Source organism: Mustela lutreola, chromosome 2 (assembly GCF_030435805.1).
Source record: "Mustela lutreola isolate mMusLut2 chromosome 2, mMusLut2.pri, whole genome shotgun sequence".
Taxonomy (NCBI): domain Eukaryota; kingdom Metazoa; phylum Chordata; class Mammalia; order Carnivora; family Mustelidae; genus Mustela; species Mustela lutreola.
Window position 1 is genome coordinate 154572696 of NC_081291.1, and position 24425 is coordinate 154597120.

The following is a 24425-nucleotide window of genomic DNA, read 5'->3' on the forward strand; positions in this document are numbered from 1 at the left end:
AGTTTGTCCTTCCAGATAGAAGACTTCAAACTTAAAAAGAAAAAACTTGACAATAAGTATATTCAACATAGAAGTGAATTTTAAATAATACTATATTACAGACAATTTGGAAGATTTAGGTCATATAAAGTGATTAAGAAATTTGGCTGCTACAGCTAAAGACTTTCTGCCCCCTTTGCAGTAATTTTATTGAACTTGCCTTCAAGCATCCTAAAACTCCATACAATGTGAAGTTATGATCACAACATCAAATGAGGATTTCCTGAGAAAGCGTTTGGTGTGATTACTCTGGAAATGTCAGCACTGCTGCTGCTGCTGTGAATTGTAAACTAGGCAAGTCATTACTAAACAACAAATTTCCTAATTCCCTAATACCTTCTTACCTGTCCTGTAGATGTATTTGATTAATACCAGATAATTTATGTGGAAATGCTTTAAAACAATAAAAGCACTACATACATTTTAATATTTATAGCTGAAGTGAATGATTCCATAAGCATTCTTGACGATAAACTGATTAAGCAGAGAGAATAGGAGCTTAGTTAGAGACTATTTAGGTGACTAGTAACAGGATTTAACAAGTACTGCTTCTGTGTATGAAAAAGATCTTTGGAGTTTTTAATCAGTCTCCAAATCCTTGGAGTTCTAAGATATCATCTGAAGAATGGATGTAGAAAGGGTTACTAGTCTATACAAGTTGAATTTTGAAAAATAGTTGCTTTTTCCCTACATATGTTGTATTTGTTTAAAAGCCCTGAGACTTCCAGTTTTCTAGACTTTTATCAAGTGTTTAAAAATTTAATAAATTTTAAAGTATATTTTTAAAAAGACATAGCTAAGTACTGTATTAGGGTTTGGAGGAAGATCAATAAGTGAATGTTAAAGTACACTGAATGTTAAAGTACATTACCCACCTGTCCTATAAATTACAGGATGCTTTGGGCTAATAGATTATAAACTAACATCCAGAGCTCTTCCCCATAAGTTTAAATAATGGCAAATAAGGTAATTTACAGTGTATCATAAAATGTTATTTTACAATAACACTCTTTTAAATGTGTACCATAGATACCCATCATCCAATTTTAAAAAGTGAACTAACATTTTGATAGTTTAAGTATTATATTGCATTGCTGTTCTGTCCCTTACAATAGTGGTTTTCAGGGACTATTGCCTCCCTCTCGGGACATTTGACTGTATCTGGACACATTTTTGGTGTCCTAGCTAGGAATAGGGGCTACCGGATATCTAGTGGGAGGAGGCCAGGGATACTGCAGAATATCCAGCATTGCACAAAGGAATCCTCAACAACAAAAATTAATCAGCCCAAAATAGTGCTATGCCTCTGAGAAACGCAGACCTATAGAATTCTACTCTTATGTAGTATGGTTTTAAGCATAAAAGTCTTGCTGGTTATCATTTTTCACTGCAGCAAAAAAAAAAAAAAAGTGCGTATTATTATTTACTGCATATCTTGTGGTCATAATGTTCTAAATGTTAAGTCAATCCAGGGAAATTTTTTTTATCATTATAACTATTAATATACAGCTAATAAACATATAAATATCATAATTTTGAATAATTATAAAAAGTAATGCTTTGTTGAAATGTATTTCTGGGTGACATTGGGCTTTTTATCATTTAGCTGAAGTTTTCACGGATAAATATTGTTTATTGCTAGCATCTGACAGAGTTCAACATCAGTTTTTCTTTTCATTTTCAGAGATGTAAAGGCCAAAATTGAGAGGAATAAAAAGAATATAGCAGTATCGTTCAATTCCTTTTATTCCTATTGAGTTATATGCCAAAAATTATGGCATATCATGATTCCAGTGGCCTCTCAGAATATTCTCAATGACGTATCAGTTAGGTTCTTTAGTTTAGTTTGATTTAGAATGAAAGCATTAGGATCCCAACTTGGAAAATGATACTTTACCTAGTCATTTCATTTTCTCAGTATTGACTTTTAGGTGCCCTGGGCAGTTATGTCCTGGAACAATGCACTGTAGTGAGATTCAGGTTAGATAAGAGGTGTTTGTTTTGTAAAGGCCAAAAGGGTAATTCTCTGTGTACTAAAGTGATTGTTTATTTGTAGTTATTTGATGGGTAGATGAATAAACAAGTGAAGGAACACTTTAGGACTAAATATTATTGTAAAAATCCAAGCCAGAAATAATGGTTGATAGCGAGGAGGTTGGGAATATTCTGAAGACAGACTTAACATGATTTAATCAAGGAGATGAGTAAAGGAGATGTAAGGGAAGGAGAAGCATCAGCTATCACTGTGTGGTTTTATCCTAAACTACCCAAAGATTTACTCTTTGCTGAGGTAGGGGATACTGAGAAAAAAATAATGAGGCAGCTAGAAATAGACTTCCTCCTGTCCATTTTCTTTAGTGCCACTTTTGTGTTTCTAAGCTTAAGGTAGTTTTGAAACCAATAACTATCCATCAAAATGTAAATTATAATATATATTACTCTCAGTCCAATTAAGACATCCCACAAAATGATGGAATCTTTTCCTTTGTTTCTAACTCCATTAAATTTTAGGCAAACACTTGACAATGTTAATTGTAACTCTTCACTAAGTAATGTTAATAATCTGATTTGTGTATACTAGATTACCTTGAGGACACCTTTTGTAGTTGAAAGCTGGTCAGTGTTTTATTTTTATTTATTTTAAACACATTTTATTTTATTTTAACTCAACAACTCTACACAGGTATTTTTTTAGGATTGGTTCAATATCAAACAGTTGGCTTTGTTGGGTGTATAAAACTCATAAATACCCAAATTATGATTTTGTTTGATAATTGAGTTACATAGTTTCTGACTTGTGCAGAACAGTGCAACTTAGCTCAAATGCAACTGCAACCTGTAATTCATGATTTATATCTAATTCAAATTAACATGCTGTGTTATTGGCTAGGCTAACCCAGAGGCACATTTTTCTCTTAGTAAATTTTAATACTTAAGAGTTTTTTTTGTTTTCCCCAGTTTGTTTCAGCAAAGAAAATAATTCATGCAGAAACAGAAAAATTAGCACCATTTCAACGACAGGTTTCTTGTGTACCCAGTTGTTAAGATCTTTTGAAAAGTTAATCCAAAATGTGTGACCTGTGCAAATTAACATTATTATCACCTATTTTATGGGTTGGCATACATACTGAAAGTGCCCCTTACTCAGTTTTACCCAAGTTCAAGGTTTGAGGGTTCTTAGAGTCCAGTGGATAAAACATACATACTTACCTCCTTTATTACATGTCTGTGATAAATGTTGAAGTATAAGCAAATACTGAAGGATCATAAACAAGTTAGAAATGCCTGTAGTTACCAGCATTATATTTGCATTGATTGCTGTCCAGAGAGGAAGTTGTGTGCACTAGAGTAATTTTGCTTCTTTCTCCTTTGACAGCCTGTTTTCTTCTTAAGTCTTACAACTTATGTCTCTTGACTCTCCCAAGTCTGCGGGCCTGTGCAGATGATGTTCCTGTTACCTCTGGCAGAAGATGACAGCTGCAGACCACTGCTCTGTATAAGCAAGCATGTCAGAAAGCTTAGAGAACCTCAGCTGCCCTTTACAGAACAAAAGCATCTTCTTGAGTAGCTAAAGCTTGGACTTTTAAGTAAGGTATCTTTACCAAGATCCCTTTATGGAAACCACATGTAAAAGACCTGCCATATTCTTCAGCCTTATGGCTATGCCATTTGTAAAGATGAGCCATAGCTGAAGAAGGCCATTTATGTTTTGTTCTTGGGTAGCAAACATAACATGTATTTAGTGATTTAGTGTTCAAAATTATATTGTTTAGATGGTTTTTGTTTTGTTTTTTTTTTTCCCTTACCAAAAGGCTTATAAACCCTGTAGGTAAATAATTAAGAATTCCCAATTTGGGAAACTAAAAATGCTGGCCACCAGTTCTAACATGTAGATATGTATGTGTGTATGTGTGGGTGGAGGGGTGGTTCCCCACCACACATCAACAAGCGATTCTCTCAACACCGGCCGGGTATTCAACAATTTAACTCAATTCTGACATTATCTACCTGAAGATAGTATCAGATTCCACAGGTTAAAGGCTTAGTCCCCTAAAACTGCCGTCTGTTTTTGACACTAGTTGCAATTCCCGGTGGTTACTTGTTCTTCAAATAACCAGCTATAAATCAGAAGTTCCCATGAACAAAGAAGTTCTTTGGGTTACAGTTAAGGTTACAGGTTAAGGACTCAGTCCTACAAGACTATCTCTGTTCCCACTTCAGATGCCAGTAACAAGTCCAGGTTATCATCTATGCTTTCTTGCATACTCCCTCTTCAGGTTTGATTAATTTGTTAGAATGGCTCACAGAACTCAGAGAAACATTTTATTCACTAGATTACTGATTTACAATAGAAATATATAACTCAGGAACAGTCAGATGGAAGAGATGCATTGGGCAAGTTATGGGGAAAGGTCTAGAGTTTCCATGCCCTCCCCACATGTGCCACTCTCCCTTGACCATGTGTTCACTAACCTGGAAATTCTCTGAACATCTTTTCAGGTTTTATAGAAGCTGCATTATATAGGTATGATTGATTAAATCATTGGCCATTGGTGACTGATTCAGCCTCCATTCCCTATCCTTTCCATCTTCTCTCTTTCTTCAAGGGATCAAGGGATGGGACTAAAAGTTCCAACCCTCTATTCCTGGATTCCTGGTTGGTTCCCTTGGCAACCAACCTCCATCCTTCTGTGCTTTTCAAAAGTCATCCATTAACATAAACCTGGTTGTGGTGGAAAGAGGCTTGTTATGAATAACAAGACATTCATTTTTATCTTTATGTCTTTGAAGTGCTTTCGGGAACTGAGGACAAAAGACAAAATATTATAACGAAAGATGCTTTCATTGTTCTTGTGTTCAAAAATTCCAAGGTTTGGGGATCTGTGAACCAGTAAGCATTGGTGAAGACCAAATATACATGTATTATAAATCACGGTATCACAGGAACTAATTGTAGAGTTGTCCTGTCATCCAGTGTAAACTAATTACAGAGTGTGGTCCATTGAAGTATGAGATCACAACAGATTTACCATCTTCAAAATATTACTGATTCACTCGGCTGTTGCTTAGATGGACCACCTACTACTTTCTTTTTTTAAAAGTCTTTTTTTTTTTTTTTAAGATTTTTAAAAAATTTATTTATTTGTGAGAGAGAGTGAAAGAGAGAGCATGAGAGGGAGGAGGGTGAGAGGGAGAAACAGACTCCCACTGAGCAGAGAGCCTATGTGGGGCCCGATCCCAGTCTGGGATCATGGCCTGAGTCAAAGGCAGACACCTGACTGACTGAGCCACCTAAGTGCCCTTATCTGCTACTTTCTATCATTGTGCTACCATGTACTTACTGTAGAAAGTAGACTGCTATATGGGCTTTTTCCTTTTTTTTCCCCGCTGAGAAAATAGTAAAGCTTTAGTTATTTTTTTTAAGAAGCCAGGAATTAAGAATTGAAATCACAGAACTAATACATGTCTTTATTATAAGTAAGTTTCCTTAAAGATTTGCTAGATACTTAGAAAGTAGAACTTGAATATTTATAGATAAATAAAAAATATTGTGTGCTAATCTAATCAGAAGGTAACAAGATCATTATTAGAACTTGTTGACAGACTGAAAATAGCAACTTAGTAGATTAAAATGGAATTTCATGATAATTTGTATTTTTATAGATGTTACATCATTTTAAGGTAAAGTAGCATCTAATTGCAGTTATGAGTTTGCATACTCAGGAGTAAATACAGTAATTGGAGTTCTAGAACTTATATAAAAGCAAGCTTTAAACTATATAAGGGTAGGTTTTTAATTTTGTTACTCGGTTTTGATTCTGAAGTCTTTAAGACACAAATACTTAGTTTTGAACTGTATGTAATGAAAAACAATAGAAAAAAACAGTTATGTAATCTCCAATATCAGGAAAGAAAGAAAAGAAAGTTATTGTTAGTCTCAAATTGTTAAAATCTCAAATAGTAAATAATTAAAACTTTACTATAAAAATCATTGAATTATAACATGTCTGTTTATTCATTTTTTGGAATATATGTTTCTACCAAAATGACTACCAATGAATTACATTTCATACATTGTTTTTCTGTTGAAGCTGAAAATAACTGCAAAGGAAATTTCAGGGAAAATATTTTAAGAATTTTATTTTAAAAATTACTTTCCGATTCCATAGATCTTTTAAAAAGCCATATTTAAAGAGAAATATTTTTCACAACTATCATATGATCTCCCTGATATGAGGAAGTGGTGATACAACATGGAGGCTTAAGTGGGTAGAAGAAGAATAAATGAAACAAGATGGGATTGGGAGGGAGACAAACCATAAGTGACTCTTAATCTCACGAAACAAACTGAGGGTTGCCGGGGGGAGGGGGTTTGGGAGAAGGGGGTGGGATTATGGACATTGGGGAGGGTATGTGATTTGGTGAGTGCTGTGAAGTGTGTAAACCTGGTGATTCACAGACCTGTACCCCTGGGGATAAAAATATATGTTTATAAAAAATAAAAAATTAAAAAAAAAAAAAAAAACACACACACAAAAAAAATAATAATAAAGAGAAATATTTTTCTAATAAAAGATTAGTCTGTCTATTTTATATCTGTGGCTTGTATATAGAAATAAAGTATTTTTGTTTATTGTCTTTATAGTGGCAACAATTCTTATAGTTTGTAGATTCTTTGGATTTTTACACATACCAATTATATGAATTACAGTAGCATCATTTAAAAAACAATTTTTAGGAATAAATCTAAAGAAAATAAGATGGACAATAACTCTACTGAAAATTACAAATCATTATTGAGACACCAAAAAAATCTAAATAAAAGGAGATGGTGATATACCATGTTCAAGGACTAGTAGATTTAATATTATAAAAATGTCAGATGTAAAGATGTTAATTTATAATTCAACATAACCCTCATCAAAATTCCAACAGGTTTTTAAAATTAAATTGACAAACTGAAAACTCACACAGGTACAAAGAACCAGGAATAACCAAGTTATTCTTAGTGAACAAAAAGCTGGAGTACTGGGTGCCTCCGTGGCTCAGATGGTTAAGCATCTGCCTTCAGCTCAGGTCATGATCCCAGGGTCCTGGGACCAAATCCCACATCCAGTCTCCCTGCTCAGCAGAAAATCTACTTCTCCCTCTCCCCTTGCTCCCCCTGCTTGTGCTCTCACACTCTCTATCAAATAAATAAATAAAAATAAAATCTTAAAAAAAAAAAAAAGGCTGGAAGACTGAGTAAATACAAAGAGTTGAAACACATGCACAGGTGGTCAGCTGATTTATGACAATCTTGACCTGTGTTTTCACATGCCAAATACCAAAATCAGTTCTAAAGGAAAAATTGAATGTGAATGATAAAATACTAAAGTTTTTAAAGGAAACAGGAGAACATCTGCTTAATCTTTGGTAGGCTGTGATTCAGGAAATCCCTGAGACTGCCCCCAGGTTCAACAATTTACTAGAACAACAGAACTCAGCAAAGCTGATAGACTCATGGTTACAATTTACCGTAGTGAAAGAATACAGATTAAAATCAGCCACAGGAATAGATGCATAGGGCAGGGTGCAGGATAGACTAGGCACAGAGAGCTTTCAGTTGTTCTCTCCCAGTGGCATTGTGTGAACAATGCTTGCTTCTCCCAACAGTGATGTGTGGCAATGCACACAGAGTACTGTCAACCAAGGAAGCTCAACCAAATCTTGATGTCCAGGGTTTTTTTGGGGGGTCAGTCACATAGTCATGGTTCTCTTCCCACATTGCTAATCTTAGTCTCCTGCTCTTCCAAAAGTCAGTGTGATATCATATGGGCCAAGGCCCCCACCATAAATCATATTGTTAATATAGACTATTTGGCATGGTTTGAGGCCCCAGGTGAACAAAGACACTCTTTTGAGGCAGGACATTCCAGGGGCCTACAAGTTAACTTCCAGGAGCCAGGGATAAGGGCTGTATGTGTCTTTGGACAAGATTAATCTTTGGTACACTTGGGTAAAAGTTTTTAAACAGGAAATATCAAAAACTCTAGACATAAAGATAAAATGATAAATCGGTCTATATATTAAGAACTTTTATTCATTCAGAGAATGATGAACTCAGAGTAGGAGAAAGTATCTCCAATACATATATTTGACAAAGATGCATCTAGATTGTGTAAAGAACTTTTAGAAATCAGTAAGAAGAAACACCCCAATGACAGTAGCGGTTGGGGGACAATAAGCGAAAGACTTAAGAGGGAACTTTTGAAAATATAAACCTCACCTTTATTAGTTACTAGGCTAACAAATTAAAGTCATAATATGACACCACTATGTACCTAGACAAAAATGAATAAAATGAAAAAGATAGACAATACCAGACTTAACAAAAATGTGGAGCAGTCATACCTCTTACACAATGCTAGTGGGGAGGTCACTTGGTCCTTTGGAAAACTGTTTGGCCTTTTCTACTAAGAGTGAACATATGCATACCCTATGACCTAACACTTTTATTTCTAAGTGTATACGCAAGGGAAAACTCACACCTTCATTCACCAACAGACATACACTAGAGTATTCATTGCAACACTATAACAGAAAAAAACTGAAGAATATTCAAACGTCCATTAACAAAGAATAGATAAGTTGTGGTATATTCACATGGTAGAATATAATATAGCATTGAGAATTAACGATCTACAGCTATGCAAAATGATGTGGATGAATTTCACGAAATATTGAAGAAAAACCCAGAAAAGGCAGTGAATTCTGTATTATTGCACTTACATAAAATAGAAAATCAGAAATTAGGAATCAATTTATTAGTTATTTTTAAGCAATACAAAAGGCATATAGTGACTGGAAGGTGCACAAGAAAGGTTCCAACAACAACTGTTCCAAGAAAAAAAACAGTAATATACATGGCAATGCAAATCCAAGGAGAAAGACACTTTTTCAAGGAAGCCAAAAAGTGTGCAGAAACCTGATACCTAGATACATTTCAATTTACAAAACAAAATGCTTAGCTTCTCTAAGGTATTTACATTCAAGATACCTGAAGTTTTCCCAGGAATAAGTAGGCATTTGATTTGCATTTGCTTGGGGCACCTGGGTGGCTCAGTGGGTTATGCCCCTGCCTTTGGCTCAGGTCATGATCTCAGGGTCCTGGGATTGAGTCCCACATCCGGCTCTTTGCTCAGTAAGGAAGCCTGCTTCCCTCTCTCTCTCTGCCTGCCTCTCCATCTACTTGTGATTTCTCTCTGTCAAATAAATAAATAAAATCTTTTAAAAAAATGATTTGCATTTGCTTTATAGATGATTCTTAAAGAGACAAAGGTAAGTAACTTCTTAAGAGGCGGACATAACTTTTAAAAGATTTTTTATGGTGGGGATGCCTGGGTGGCTCAGTGGGTTAAGCCTCCGCCTTCAGCTCAGGTCATGATCTCAGGATCCTGGGATGGAGTCCCGCATTGGGCTCTCTGCTCAGCAGGGAGCCTGCCTCCCTCTCTCTCTCTCTGCCTGCCTCTGCCTCCTTATGCGTGCTCTCTCTCTCTCTCTATCAAATAAATAAATAAAATCTTAAAAAAAAAAAGATTTTTTTTATGGTCTGTACTCATCAAGGTTTCAAAAGCAATGTGCCACCTTTTTGCACAAATAGGGTATGATAAAATATTTTATTATTGCCCCTGGTTCCTGACACAAAGCTCCTAAAGTGTTTGGAATTTCCTTAGAGATAAGTCAGGACTCCAGTAGCTTCAAAATTGGCGATGGTTACCGGAAAGACCAAACCATGATTAAAAGCTGGGAACTTTCAGTCTGACTTCTAAATCCCAGAAAGGGGTCAGGGACTGGGGATTGAATTAATCACCAAGAATAATTTAATCAGCCTTGTCTGTGTAATAATATCTCCACAAAAACCCCTAATTGATGGGGTTTGGAGTTTCCCAATTGAACTCATCAAGGTGCTGAGTGGGTAGTGCACTCAGGGAGGGGTGGAAGCTCCACATCATAAGCCACCCCTCTACCTTGACCTATGCATCTCTTCCATTTGACTCTTCTGAGTTGTGTCTTATATTAAACCAGTAATCACAAGTAAAATGCTTTCCAGAGTTCTGCAAGTTGTTCTAGTGAGCTATTAAACCAACAGAGGCAGTCAGAGGAATTCATGAATACTTGGTGTGCTGAGCAGAAATGTAGGTACCCTTGGCACTCTATGTCCCTAGCTTCTCAAGTGGTCTTGAGGGACTAAGCTCTGACATTTGAGGAGCCTGATGCTAACTCCTAAGAGTTCCTGCCAGAATTGAACTGAATTGAATTGTTAGACACCTAGTTGGTATAAGAATTTATTGATGTGAAATAAAAAACTCTAAAAAAAATCTCTTTTCACAATGACAATTGTTATCATCTGAATTGTGACCCCCTCCCCTGTTTCCCCAATTCCTATGTTGAAATCCTTACCCCTAGCATTACAAAATGACCGTATTTGGAGATGAATTCTTTAGAGACATGAATAAGCTAAAATGAGACCTTTAGCTTGGATCCTAATCCAATCTGACTGGTGTCCTCATAAAAAGAGGAAATTTGGGTGTATAAGCAGACACTAGAGGTGTGTACAAATGGAGAAAAGACAGGAAGAAGGAGCAAATGTGCAGCCATCTCCAAGCTAAGGAAAAAGGCCTCAGAGGAAATCAACACTGCTGGCACATTAATCTTAGATTTTTATTTTTAGCCTTCAGAACTTTAAGAAAATAAATTTCTACTATTTAAGCCACTTAGTCTGTGGTATTTTGTTATGACAGCTCTAGCAAACTAACACAATTTACTTTTCTCTGATTTTATATGCTTATTTTTGATCAGATTCACTTCCTCTGATTTTATGTGCTTATTTCAGACCAGGGGGTTTTAGCCTGGAAATTTAGGAATGCATTAACTAATATCTAGCTCACACTATCCCAACCTAAGAATTTAAATCATAATTTTCATACTTAAAAAAAATACATGAATCATACATTTAGCAGTATCAAGATCAAGTAGAGGAATATCTCAAAGCACAGAACAAAAACATAAACAGTTGGAAAGTATAAAAGATCAGAGAACAGAAGGACACATACAGAAGATTCAATAGTGAATAACACAGGAGTTCCAAAAGAAGGAAGAATAAAAAATGGGATAATATCAATAATTAAACATTTTATAGAAAAAAACTTGTCTTGAATTGGGGAAGGATATCTGTTTATAGAATAAAAGAGCTCAGGCAGGATTGATGAAGAAAAACACTGTTGTGGAAAATAAGACCACAGGCTCACAATGTAATTTACTAAGAATGATAAGGCAGAAAAGGAGGGGAGTTCCCATCAGCTATTGCAAAGTAATCATAACTGATTTCTTAATACATTAAAATTATCATGGTTTGCTTCTACACAATAGTGCAATCAAATTCTAGTTCCAAGATTTACATTATAGTCAGCAGGGAAGACAGGACCAAAGTGACCATTAATGAGAAAGGAAATATCAGCAGTCACAAATCAGCAAACAAAACAGTTACCTGAAAGAGGTGCCAGTATCATACAATGAAAATGTGTCATGGAAACTATTATTAATATCTGAAGGACCCATCATTTTGTTGAGATATCAACTTCTTCCCCATACTGACTTAATGCTACCTGGTTATAGACCTGTTAGAAATAATCTATTTTAATTTCTGAATCCAGAGGATAAAGAAAAGTAAAATTAGCTAATGGAGGAAGACTAATTATGAAAGAAAAAAGAATCAGATAGGAGCCAACTCTTTACTCAAAGTATTAGAAAGTTTAATATAAATTATATTTAGAGAAAGGACTAAATATATATTTAGAGAAAGGACTAAATATTATAGAGATATGATCCATTGACTATAATGCAATCAAGATAACATTTATCAGTGTCAAAGAAAGTTGTTTGTAAATATGTGCTAGAATATATCACTCAGCATAAAAACTGAGGAAATAGTATAGGAAAAGACTGTAATCAAACAACAACAAAAAAAAACCCAACCCCCCCCCCAAAAAAAACCCACCTCAATACATGAGAAGATAGAGTAAATGAAAGAATGATGAGCTCTGACACATCTGTTATCTAAGGAGATACGTAAACAGATGTAGAGTGACTGAATATGTGTAATATAAATACTAACTGGTACTTCTTGAAGTATAAGTGGCATACTGAATAAGAATCTTGATAATAGACTCTAAAGGCAATTAAAATAGATCAACAAATTCTAGGAACTTGTGGGTGGGGAGAGGAGAAGTGAAAGTGTTCTAAAGGGCTCATCCAGAGAAGGAACAGAGCACCGAGCAAACAGAAATAGGTGAGATCTTATTTGCATATAACCCTTATTTTTGTATGGATTTCACTTTGAATGTATGAAAATATAATCACCAGTTGCATGAAAAAGTGCAATAGAATTTCATAATTACAAAGAGGAAAAGATAAGAGTAATGATCAAACAGGAAAACTATGTAAGGGAAATAATTAAAATAAGGACACATTTTTAAAAATGCAAACAAATAGGGTGAAAAGAATAAAACATGAATGTTTAATTTTCCCAATGTATAAAACAGATTCTCAGATTGGCTTGAAAAAAAAAAAACAAAACCTATCAATATACCCCTTAAAAAAAGTGTTTAAACAAAGTAGTGAAGAAATGTTGAAAATTAAAAAATGGCATAAGAAATAAGCAATTACATACAGAAAAATTGAGGAAAGATAGCATTAATAGCAGATAAAGTGAATTAAGGTTAAAAGTTCTAAATAAGATAAAGACTATGCAATGACAAAGGCACAGTTTACAAAGAGCATATAACACTTATAAGCCAGTTTTTAAGGTATTACCAGCTTCAAATTTACTGTTCAATATTTTGCTTTGTAATTCTGGAATTAGAACTCTGAAAAGCATTTCTGATTTATCAGTTTGCTCCCTGTTGAGCTCTGGCAATAAGGGGCAATAAAGGGTTATCAAAAGATAGATGAAAGAAACTGTTCTTTTTCTTACCATTTGTATCTTGTTCCTATTAGCATCACCCTAATACATCTTTGCTCTGCAGTAACATTTCCTTACGGTAGCAGCAGCTGACTCTGCAATTTTCTGAACACCATGTTTATTGTGCCACTTCAGGTAAACCAACATTAATGGTCTTCCAGCTTTTTTTAGGGTTAAACCCCAATCCCAGGAGTCCACTCATCTTAGCTCAGAAATGCCAGTATCAACCAACAATACATCCTTCTTTGGCATCTCCACTCTGGATATTGTCATTGCTTCTGCAGTTTCTAGCTCTGTGTTATTCAAGGGTTCTTGTCACGCCTTTTGGTTCTTTAATACCTAATTAACTTTTAGATATTTTATATTGAATTATCTCATTTAAATAACTATAAGAAGGCACATGGGTAGCTCAGTCATTAAGCATCTGCCTTTGGTTCAGGTCAAGATCACAGAGTCCTGGGATTGAGCCCTCCACTGGGCTCCCTGCTGGCGAGGGCTCCCTGCCAGGTGGGAAGTCTGCATCTCCCTCTCCCACTTCCCCTGCTTGTGTTCTCTCTCTCTCTCTCTCTCTGTGTGTGTGTGTGTGTGTGAAATAAATAAATAAATAAATAAAATCTTTTTTAAAAATTAAAAAAAATTAAAAATTATGGTTTTGAGAAGATGGTCAGAGAGTTGGTACCATAAATGTGAGATTTTTTAAATTTGCACATTAAAAACAGATGTTACAATTATAATGTCATATTACAAAGTCAGCAACGATAATATTTACAAACAAGACAACAGTATATCCTTACAAGCTTCAAAATAGAAGCAGGTGGAGAAAAGCCATCAGTAGACATGAGACCTATATCTTCTGGGTGTCTATGCAGGGAAAAGCAGAGAGAAGTAATAGGGTATTTGATGGACCTGAGGACAGAAGAGCCCCACATAAACTAAAAATTATTCACTGGAAATCATGGCAATTCAATTTGGGAACAATAACTAAAACTTGAAGAGATTTAGCATATTTCAATAACCAGTAAGTCTTAAGAACTTGCTAATTCCCTTAACTTCTCATAGGGTTTCCTCCAAGTACAAGGTTTCATACTGAAGAGAAATTGCTGTGATAATTTTTCTAATTTTTCAGATTAGAAACAACTGAAATAAAGGAAAAAGAAGGTCTAGATAAAAGAGAAAAGGAAGCAGCTAGAAACTGCCCCAACCAAGCCATTACTAATACATGAAAACAACACAAAAAAGGATCTCATAACTAGTTAGAAAAGCTATCTGAACTAAATCTAAGAAATCATGAAAATTAAATTTATATAAAAGAATAGAAAATAAAAATAGAAAACTTTTTTAAAGATTTTATTTATTTATTTGACAGAGAGAGCACAAGTAGGCAGAGACACAGGCAGAGAGAGAGAGAGGGAAGCAGGCTCCCTGCTGAGCAGAGAGCCTGATGTGATGCAGGGCTGGATCCCAGAACCCTGAGATCATGACCTGAGCCTAAGGCCGAGGCTTAACCCGCTGAACCACCCAGGTGCCCCATGATATAGAAAATTGTTGAAGTCAAATACTAGGCAAGTATCTATAAGAAAACACAATAATAGAATAGCCCTGCAGGCAAAGAAAACACACTAGAAAGACATACTGAACATACATGCAAATTGAAACATACCATTTCAAAATGAGTTAAAAATATTAGAAAAAGTTAGAAGGTATGTAAAAACAATAAGAATCAGAACTAGAAAAACTCAAATTAGCTGATATAACTCAAAAAATAAAAATCTATTTGATAATTGATGAATAAACTAGAGAAAGCATATACTCAAATATAACAAATAATATCTTATTAGAAAGAGTAGATTAAAAGACTTAAAATAACAAAAAATGAGATAAAAAGGATTTGAGAGAAAATGACAAATATTGGAGAGATAAAAAGATTTGACATATGGATGGGGTGCCTGGGTGGCTCAGTGGGTTAAAAAGATTTGACATATGGAAATGGTAATAGAATAGAATAGAAATTTAGGTAATAGAACAAATATAAAAAACTTGCTGAGGGGTGCCTGGGTAGCTCAGTTGTTGAGCATCTGCCTTTGGCTCAGGTCGTGATCCTGGGGTCCTGGGATCATGCCCCACATCAGGCTCCCTGCTCAGCAGGAGACATGCTTCTCCCCCTCCCACTCCCTCTACTTGTGTTCCCTCTCTCGCTCTCGCTCTCTCTGTCAAATAAATAAATAAAATCTTGGAAAAAAAAAAAAAAGAAAAACTTGCTGGAAGTATTATTATAAAATAGGTGTTAAAAGAGCATACTTTTAACTGAAAATATCAACCCAGAACAACCAAGACCAAGACATATTCTAATAAAATGGACTTAAAAGAAACAGAAAAAAATCCTTTGGGAATCTAGGGAAAAGAGCATATATTTAGTAAGGGCATCAAAATGATATTACCATGAAATTATTTTTTAGCATCAATACTTTAAGCCACAAAAATAGAGTAACACATTTAAAATACTTAAATGTAACAAGGCATAAATAGGATAAAGCAAATGAGTAATAATGATATATTCTATATCTATTATTTTGTGTGGCCAGGATTCTCAGTACAGAAGAAACAAAGTACAGATATAAAATTAAAAAGGTTATATAAAAACCATGTAGTTTTGAATTTGTAAAATCCTAGAAAAAAAATTACCAACCAATAGCAAATAGTAGCCCTAGTTTCCAGACTATTGTTTGGACATACCTTTGTTTGTTTGTTTGTTTGTTTGTTTAAAGGAAACCATGGCTGCTTCAAGAAATTACTTATGATGAAATTAGTAGACACATTCTTTAAAATATAAATATTTTGAAAGATTTATAGGAAAACATGAAAATGAGAGGAATGGAAGATATGAAAAAACCCTAAAATGAAATATTTATATCTAAAAAATATATCCAAATGAAGAAAAACAAAAAACAAAAGCAATAAATGAGCTGACTGTACACTAAAATAAAAGATAAATGAACTGAAGATATAGCAAACAACAACAAACTTTGAAGCTAAAGGACAAAGAGCAAAAGGGCTGACAGTAAATGAATACATTGATTCTTGTGACTGTACGGCAATATCAAGTATCAAGTAATCTAAAATAAGTATAGATGGTGTCCTAGAAGAGGGGGGCAGAAAATTTTTTAATGAAATAACAGTCAAATATTTTTCAGATTTGAAGAAAATTGTCTATGCACAAGAGCCCAAAGTCTAGTGAGTCCCTAGCAGAGTGAACGCCAAGAAAATCATGCCAACATATGGAAATTATTGAAAGTTAATGACAAAAAAAAAAAAATTAAATGAGCCAAAGACAAAAAAGGCATTTTACATATAGTGCAGTTAATAAAATAAGAGTTGACATTGACTTTTCATTAGAAACGATATAAGCTGGAGAGCAATGGAAAAACATCTTCAAAGTACTGAAAGAAAGAAAGACCTATAACCAGATTCTATATCTAGTTAAAATATCCTTCAAAAATGAAGGCAAAGTAAAGACATTTTCAGACAAAGCTAAGAAAATGTATCACAAACCAACACTATAAGAAATGATGAAGTTATTTTAGACTTAATAAAAATAATGCCAGATGGAAATGTGGACCTACACAGATGTTCTAACAACCTAATTAAAAGCATTTTACCTGGTTAGGTAAAAAAGCAAGGCAAACTGTTTGGTGTGCACAATAATCACTTTGAATATGAAGACAGTGGTAGGTCTGTAATCATAAAAGAAAGCTAACATGACTATACTGATATCAGAAAAATGAACTTCACGTGAAATGGTATTACCAAAGTAAAGAATGGCATCAAATTAATGGATCAGTTCATCAAAAGGGATACAAGTCTTGAATGTATATTCACCTAACAAACTGAGTTTCAAAATGCATGAAACCAAAACTATGAGAACTGAAAGGAAGATTACATTAATCTATAATTATGGTTGAATATTTCAACACTGTTTAGTAACTGATGAAAGAAGTTGACAGCAAATCACTAAGTTTATAGAAGATATGAACAGCAATATCATTCTGCTTAACCTAATCGAAATATAGAAAACTACATCCAGCAAAAAATACATGTACCTTTTGAGTGCACAGAAAATACTCATCAAGATAGATTATATATTGAACCACAAAAACATTCCAGTAAGTGAAAGGCAGTCAATATCATACAGCATTATTCTCTGAATATAATTAAATGAAATATAAAAATAATTAAAAAATTATCTGTAAATAAATACCTAAATATTTGAGAATTAATTACACAGGTTTAAATGACCTATGATTCAATGAATAAATAACATGGTAATTTAGAAAATATGTTGAATTAAACCAAAATGATATGAAATTATTTTTTAATTATAATGAGAATACACATCAAAACTTGTAGAGTACAAATAAAGTGATTCCTAGAAGGGAGTTTGTAGCTTTAAGTGCTAATGTTTTAAAAAATAATAATAGTAAGAGAAAACATTTTAAAAATCAATGATCTATTTTAAAGAGCTGAAAATTAAGGCCAGTATAAGTAGAATGAATGAAATAAAGAATAGAATTTGAATTAAACAATAAATAGAAAAAAGTCCAGTGAACAAAGAGCTAGGTCTTTGAAAAGATCAATAAAATTGATAAACCTCTTTCTAGAATGATCAAAAAAATAAAGGAAGATAAAAAATGTCAAATATAAGGGAATGAAAAAGGATAAATCTCTATGGAGCTTATATACATTAAAAGAATAATAACTACCTATTTTGTGAAAAAAAAAACTGACTACTTAAAACTGATAGAATCAAATTAAAAATAGATCAAATTAACAAAACTGGCACAGAAAAAAGTTACATGTGAAAAACTCTCCCATTAAACATGAAATTTATTTTTAAAAACTCCCCACCTTTAAAACAAAATCAAAGTCATCAGTCCTACATGATAGGACTGGTAAATTTAAGAAAAGATTGGAAGAAAAGTAACACTAATCTTATATAGATTTGAGAAAACAGTGGGAATGAAATACTTCCAATACTTCATTTTAGGAGACCAACATTGTCCTAATACTTAAAACTGGAGAGAGAGGTTACAAGGAAATAAAATTACAGACTAATATCCCTTATGAAGGTAGGTACAAAAATTCTTATCAAAATACTATAAATCTAATCTAGTAATACATAAAAATAATGTATCCTTACCAAGTAGTATTTATCCCAGATAAGTAAAATTGATTCAACTTTTAAAAAATACAGATATTTAACTTGAAATGGATCAGAGATCTGAAAATAAAAGCTAAAACATTATGAAACTTCTAGAAGAGAGCCAAGTAGAAAATCATTACAAAACTGAGGTAGACAAAAATTTTTGAAATAAAACACCAAAAAGTCCCATCATAAAAGCAAAAAATAATAAGCTTATCACAATTAAAAACTCTTTAATTTTTTAAAATGTCTTTTATAAATTTTAATATATTCTTTAATAAAATAAGGAATTAAAGTGACTGGGGAACTGGTTACAAAAGTTATTGAGAGAGTGGGCATGTGGGATCTGAGATGTAATTGGTTGAATATGTAAATTTCAGGCATCCATGAGGAGATCATCCTGACTCTGTTGACATCCTGAAGTAATGCTCAATGCCAAGAAATCTCCTTGACCTTAAAAACCTATTTGGCAAGGTAAGGCCATACTTCATCCCAAGGTAGAATGTGAAAGCAGCTATATACCTTAGGACTAACTTACAATCTATTATTCTTTTGCAAACATCACTTATTGTTTGATTCTGACCTTCCTACTCCTTTTGTTCTTTCCAGTTTCTTCTCAATCATCAGCTATTAACAGTGCTCATCCAACTCATCCTTACTGAATTGTCTTTCTTTGCTTGATGCTGTAGAAGTGCTGAAAGAGCCCATAGTGATAACTGCTTTTCTTCTTTTCTTCTGTGCTTCCCACTCAGGATTGTTTTATTATCCATTTCCTAGGTGTAAACCTGTATTATAGTGTGTTTTGTTATGACACAGTTGCAGTCTCCATTCCTTTCAGAGTGGTCTTAAGAAATGTTATTATTTTAGGTTTTGCAACAGTGTTTTTATTTTATTTTTTTGCCAGTTTTATTGAGATATAATTGATACATAGCACTGTACAAATTTAAGATGTATAGCATGATTCAATTTACATATTTGTGAATAGATTACCACAGTAAATTTAGGTAATTTCCATCATCTCATATAGATTTAAAAAAAAAAGGAAAAAGAAAATGTTTTTTTCCTTGTGATGTTGAGTGTTTTTTACCTGTGATGACAACTCTTTACTCTTTTAACAGCTTTCAAACATACCATAGAGCAGTGTTAACTGTAGTCATTATTATGCATATTACATCTGTAGTACTATTTATCTTAGAACTGAAAGTTTGCTCCTTTTCACCACCTTCATCCAATTCCACCCTCCACAACCCACTGTCTCTGGTAACCAGAAATCTGATCTCTTTTTTCATGAGTTTGGAGGGGTTTTTTTGTTTGTTTGTTTCTTCAGATTCCACATATAAGTGAGATCATGTGATATTTGTCCTTTTTTAACTTATTTCACTTAGTATAATATCCTGACGGTCCATCACTGTTTTCCCAATGGCAGGACTTTGTTCTTTTTTTAAATAGCTGAATATTCCACTGAATGTGTATTATTTGTGTATTATGTATGTATTACCACAACATCTTTATCCATTTATCCATGAATGGACACTTGGGTTGTTTCTGTGTCTTAGCTATTATAAATAATGCTACCATGAACAGAGGAGTCCAGATATTTTTGACAGTGTTTTCATTTCCTTCCAATATATTCCCAGATGTGGAATTGCTGGAGCATATGTTAGTTCTAATTTTAAGTTTTGGAGGAACCTCCTTACTATTTTCCATAGTGGCTATACCAATTTACATTTCTACCAATGGTGTGCGTGTTCCCTTTTTTCCACATCCATATGAGCATTTGTTATCTCTATCTTTTTGATTATGCTGTGAGGTAATACTGTGGTTTTGATTTGGATTTCCCTTTGGGATATTGAGCATGTTTTCATGTATCTGTTGGCCATTTGTATATTTTCTTTGGTCACATTTTTTAATTGTATTTTGGGGGGTTGCTATTGAGTTGTATGAATTTTTTATATGTTTTGGGTATTTTATTTATCAGATATATAGTTTGCAAATATTTTTCCCATTTTGTAGGCTGTCTTTTTACTTTGATCAAATTTTTTTTTGTTTCTTTGTTTTTGTTTTCTGTGCAGAACTTTTTAGTGTTAGGAGACCCACTTATTTTTTACTTTGTTGCTTGTACTTAAGATGTCATACTCAAAAAGATCAATGCCAAGACCATTTCAAGGTTTTTTTCCTTGTGTTTTCTTCTAGGAGTATAAGGTTTCTAATCTTATCTTTAAGTCTTTAAACTATTTTAATTCATTTTGTGTGGTATAAGATAAGGGTTTAGTTTAATTTCTTTACATGGAAATACCCAATTTTTCCAGCACCATTTATTGAGTAGACTGTCTTTCCTCCATTGCATATTCCTGGCTCTCTGGTCAAATATTTGTTGACTGTATACACGTGGGTTTATTTCTGTGTTTTTGATTCTGTTCCATTGGTCCATATGTCTGTTTTAATGCCAGTATGATATGATTTGATTAGTATAGCTTTATAATATAGCTTGAAATCAGGAAGTATGATGCCTCCTATTTTTTTCTTTTCTCAGGATAACTTCTGCTTTTTAAAACACCCCATTAATAAAATGAGAAGGCAAGCCATAGATTGGGAGAAAAAGTCATATATATATATATAACATTATATATTTATAATTATATTTTATATAAAAATTATTTTATATAATTTTATATAAAATTATTTGTTTTTAAATAATATATTACTAGTAAATAAATGCTGAAAAGGTATTTATTATCAATAGTCAGAAAAATGCAAACTGAAACCCAGATGACCAAATGACTATAAACCTTTTAATTCGATCAAGATGAAAAGAACTAGGAATACCAACTATTGGCAAGAATGTGAAACAACAGAAACTCAAACATTGCTGGTGGTATTGAAAAACTGCACACTTTAGAACACTGTTTAACAGTTTTACAACATCTTAGAAAACATTTATACAAATAAGTCGATGTCAAGAAATAGCCTAATAATTTACCTTATTCCAAAAATGAGGAGAAAATTATATAGAATTTCATCCCAGTAATAATCAGTGCTGGAAGGCTATGAAACATCATTTACATTTCCCCAGAAAAAGAAAGAACATCCAAAGACTTTGATATGAAACCAAATTATTGCACAGGTTTAGGCTAACAGATGTTATAAACCTATAAAAATCATAGGATAAATTATATCACTTTTAAAAAGGAAAACACTGAAATTATTAAAAAGAAAATGAGCCTAAAGAAAAAACAAAAACTTAAAAAAAAAAAGAAAAAACAAAAACTTGTAGCAAACATTTAAAAAGTAAAAGAAGAAGGGGTGCCTGGGTGGCTCAATCAGTTAGGTGTCTGGCTCTTGATCTTAGCTCAGGTCTTGATCTCAGAGTTGTGAGTTAAAGCTTTGTGTTGGGCTCCACACTGAGCATGGAACCTACTTAAAAAAAAAAAAAAAAAAAAAAAAACCAAACCCGTAAAATAATTTGACAGAACTAAGTCCAAACATATCTCTCAGATGAATAAATTTACATGGAATAAACTTACCTAGTAAAAGAGAAAAACAGATTGAATCATAAAGCAAACCCAAGTATAAACTATAGATTAAAGAGATCTAATCCAGAAAAGTTGAAAATTAATAGTTGGTATAGACATAGCTACAAGTACCCACAAAATAAAAATAGGGGATATTTGTGCATGTTTTTCCCCAGTTTTACTGAGAAAGAATTGGCATACGTCACTGTGTAAGCTTACGGTGTACAGCATGATGGCTTGATTTCCATGTGTTGTAAAGCGATTCCACAATAGGTTTAGTTAATATCCACCATCTCATGTAGATAAAATAAAAAGGAAAAGGAAAAAACAATGTCTCCTTGTGATGAAAACTCTTAGGTTCTACTCTTAACAACTTTCCTACATACCATACGGCAATGTTAACTATAGTCATTATGCTGTATATTATATTTATATTATTACTTGATGTGATAAAGATAAATATAAGATATAAGGTAAACATAAGATAACCAGAAGTTTATACTTTTTTACCACTTTCTTCCAATTCCCCCTCCTATCATCCCTGCCTCTGGTAATCAATTATGATCTCTTTCTATGAGTTTAATGTTTGTTTGTTTGTTTGTTTTTCTGGATTCTGTATATAAGTGAGATAATACTGAATTTGTTTTTTTTCTGTCTGGCTTATTTCCCTTAGCATAATGCCTTTAAGTCCCATTCATGTTGTTGGAAATAGCAGGATTTCCTCATATTTATGGCTAAGTGATATTCCGTTACACACACACATACATACATATTCTATTATATTGATGTAATTATAACTAAGTACAACTAAATATATGTATGTGTGATATATGTATATGTGTATATATATGTATGTGTGTATGTATATATATATGTGTGTGTGTATATATATCCCTCATCTTTATCCATTCATCCATCAGTGGACACTTAGGTTTATTTTTATTCTTGGTGATTGTCAATAGTGCTGCTATGAATATGGGCCTATAGATATCTTTTCAAGTTAGTGTGCATGTTTATATATATCAATTTTTTTCGCACTAATTGTTAGATACTTATCAATCCCATTTCCTCTTCCACATGGGGAAACTACATTTCCCAGCCCAAACTTGAATATGGGTATAGCGTGGTGACTGGATTCTGGCTAAAGTAATGTGGTGGACAGGATACACCCACTTGCATGTCTGACAATAAAATGTTTCATGCAGTCTTCTCACTTTTTCTCTTGATTAACAATAAGCAAAAGACCCAACATAAAATTCTGAGGGGGCCAAAGAACATGACTTGAACTAATTTGCTCTTTTCTAAATATCAGTACGTAGTTGATAGAGTATGCTTATTCCTCTAGAGAGTATGGCCCTCCACATAAACAGGTGACATCTTCAGGGGTGATTTTCTCCTTCTGGGAGCTCTACTTAAATCCCAACTATCAGTTATCCTTAAACTTCAGGGGAAAGGTAATGTTAAATTTTGCTGAGAGTAGTGCAATATAAAAACCATTTTCATTCAGCTACTTTCCACCATATAGAGTTTATGAATCATCAAAGTCTTATACAACTATTAATAATTTCAGGTCAGTACAACCATTTGATGAGAATGATCTCATTCCTGTCATATCCCTTTGTCCATATAATTTCTATTACTATATTGTGTACTAACTCTTGGCATAGCGTTATGATTTGGGGTTCTTCTGGTAGCTGATCTTTTAAGTATAAACTAGTTGCTAACTCCTAGTTACCACTTTTATTGCTAAATATATCCTGTTACTATCTCCTGGAACCACTTTTCAAATCTTTCATTTAACCCATATGCAATCCTATGATTTTCTTTCATACAAAGTGGAATTTTCTGTTTTGGTTTGGTTTTTTTTTTTCTCTTTAAGATGTAAAGAATTTCTTGCTATGATATTTATAGAATTTTTTGCAGATGATCTGGTGATTGTAACTAGTAATAAAGAGTCAAATTATATCAATGTATTAAAATGTGTTTGAGCAGTAAAATAGCACCACATTTTAGATTTCAAAGTCCTATTGAACTGCTCTAAAATCTCAGCCTTAACCAATCACTGTTGACAAAATGATGGATGTTATACTCTTTTAAAAGTTTCCTTATGAGATTATTTAAAATTTCCCCTGCTTTCCCTATCCCATATGTCTGGAGTATCTATGCTTCATTGGCCCAAATCAAACATTGCTTTAGGAGTTTGGGCAATATAATGGCCTCCTTTGTCTCTTAGGCCCCTGGCTAAGGTAAAGTTTAAAAGTACATCATTGAATGTTAAATCATCCTCTATTACACTTATAAAACTGGCTCATATTCTCCAAGTCTATTTGTCAATGTTATTCCATATCTAAATCACCCTATTGTTCTCTTAAAATGAAAAAATAAAAGGTACTTTATTATAAAGAACATAAACATTTTTTTCACTTAAAGATTATAGTCCTTGATTTAATTTTCCTTCTTGTTCCTCCTTAACTGTTTCTGAAAAATAGGAGACACAGCCTGTTAGCTAATAGTTCCTAAAAAATAGTAAATTCCTAAACAATCATTGATCCTTGTTTAATGATGAGAATTTATTAAAATAGTGGTTGTGTTACTTTTTTAAAGCTGCCATAAAAAGTATCACAAACTAGGTAGTTTATAGAAAGAACAACAAAATCTATTGTCTCATAGTTTT

At 33.3% G+C, this 24425-nt stretch overlaps 1 protein-coding gene across 1 annotated transcript in view; it reads left to right on the top strand.

Annotated features, from left to right (window-relative positions):
- The first annotated feature begins 287 nt into the window (after nt 1-287).
- Nucleotides 288-24425, top strand: part of SLC9A9 (solute carrier family 9 member A9) — a 695514-nt gene continuing 671376 nt past the window's right edge. The window contains exons 1-2 of the mRNA XM_059163846.1: nt 288-333; nt 18620-18713. The gene's annotated coding sequence lies outside the window, so the exon portion shown is untranslated. The remainder of the gene's footprint in view (nt 334-18619; nt 18714-24425) is intronic.